Source organism: Pteropus vampyrus, unplaced genomic scaffold (assembly GCF_000151845.1).
Source record: "Pteropus vampyrus isolate Shadow unplaced genomic scaffold, Pvam_2.0 Scaffold175, whole genome shotgun sequence".
Classification (NCBI taxonomy): domain Eukaryota; kingdom Metazoa; phylum Chordata; class Mammalia; order Chiroptera; family Pteropodidae; genus Pteropus; species Pteropus vampyrus.
In genome coordinates this window covers 1,437,145-1,438,900 of record NW_011888956.1, presented here as the reverse complement: position 1 = coordinate 1,438,900, position 1,756 = coordinate 1,437,145, and the positions used below count along the sequence as shown (strand labels likewise).

At 50.4% G+C, this 1,756-nt stretch overlaps 1 pseudogene; it reads right to left on the bottom strand.

Annotated features, from left to right (window-relative positions):
• Positions 1–793: 793 nt before the first annotated feature.
• On the bottom strand, positions 794–912 carry LOC111746108 (annotated as a pseudogene).
• Positions 913–1,756: the final 844 nt, after the last annotated feature.

Sequence of the window (1,756 nt, the reverse complement as noted above, 5' to 3'; positions counted from 1 at the left end):
GTATTGGGGTGACTTTGGTTCACGACATCATACACGTTTCAGGTACACAGTTCCATCACACGTAGTCTGTATACTGCACCGTGTGTCCGCCTCCCAAAGTCCGGCCTCCATCCATCACCGTGCACTTGACCCTGTCGAGTCTTCATCCTTCCCCCATGGGACCCGCCATTCTGCATCGTGTCTGCGCGTCTGTCTGTCTGTCTGTTCGTTTGTTGTTTTCTGTTTCTGATCCCACATACGCGTGAAAGCGCAGGGTTCTCGACCTTGTTCACCTGGCTCGCTTTCCTCGGCGTGATGCGCGTGAGACCCACCCACACCTCGCAAAGGGCAGGGCGTCGTCATTCCCCATGGCCGAGTGGACTCCGTTGTCTACACCGCCTCTTCCTTGTCCAATCATCGGTTGAAGGGCGCTCTGGTTGTAACCACGTCTCAGCCACTGTGAATAGCACTGCAGAGAACATCGGGGTGCATATATCTTTATGGATAAATGAAGAGAGGTTGCTGGGTCATAAGATAGTTCTATTTTTAATTTTTCGAGGAATCTTCACACTGTTTTCGTAGAGGCTGCGCCAGTCTACACTCCCACCAGCAGTGTGTGAGGGATCCCTTTTCTCCGCATCCTCACCAATACTTGTTATTGCTTGTCTTGTTGATGACGGCCATTCTGACAGGTGTGAGGTGGCATCTCATTGTGGGTTTTTTTTTTCTCTTTTTTTAGGCGAGGCGACCCTTGGTTGACCTCACAGAGTGCAAGGACCTTGTCAGCTTACAATCCCTTATTTTTTATTTTTTACGCCTGCAGCGCCTGGTCTTCCTAGGTGGTCTCCCATCCAAGTACTAACCAGGCCCGACTCTGCTTGGCTTCCGAGATCAGACCGGACCGAGCGTGTTCAGGGGGGCGTGGCCGCAGACACATGGTGGTTTTGATTTGCGTTTCCCCGATGATTAGTCACGTGGAGCAATAAACCAGGCTAAGAAAGTGCGGTGCTGTGTCCCAGGCCCCAGCCTGGTTGAAGGCAGAGCCCGGGCAGGAGACAGGCCCCCCGATCCCAGGGCAGAGGGCTCCCCAACACCCAGACGCCTCGGTGCTTCTCCTTCCAGCCTCATGGGTTGCTTGCTGCGTCACCCAAAAAGCAGAGGCTGAAATGAAATTGTTTCCTTATGGTTACTCCCGGATCGTCACAATAATTAAGAGAGCAGGGGCCAGATCGTGTTGACAGCTTGTCGTTTTTCCGTTGTTATTGTTACGCTGCTGAAAAATAAAATAATGCAGAAGAAATGACGTGAACACGGCGGGAGCGTCTCGGTCCTCTCAGCTCTGCCGCTGCTTCCCGGGGGCAAACCGTCTCGATCGTTTCTGACTTAGTTCTTCCAGAAGTTACCCCAGTAGTCAAAAAGGAACATCTACCACGATTCTAGATATGGCACTTCGCGGCGATATTTATACGATTCAAAATCGGCTATGCCATACCCCCGGCCTGTTCCTCTCAGGTCGAGTCAGTCATTATTTCGTTTTTTGTCGATTACTTCATATTCTCCGCCAGCTTATTTTGCTTCTATATCGTCAAATGTGTTTACGTTCATTTCCACATTCACTTCTCTATCTTCTGTATTTTATGCATCGTTTCATTCTGAAAGATAGAGACTTAAGGGCTTGTAACATGACCGCGATTCTGCAAACATCGTCCAATACGAGGTCAGGTTCTGTTCTACGGCCATCGCTTTTCTCCACGGATTCTTTGTCGACAGGGCTGTA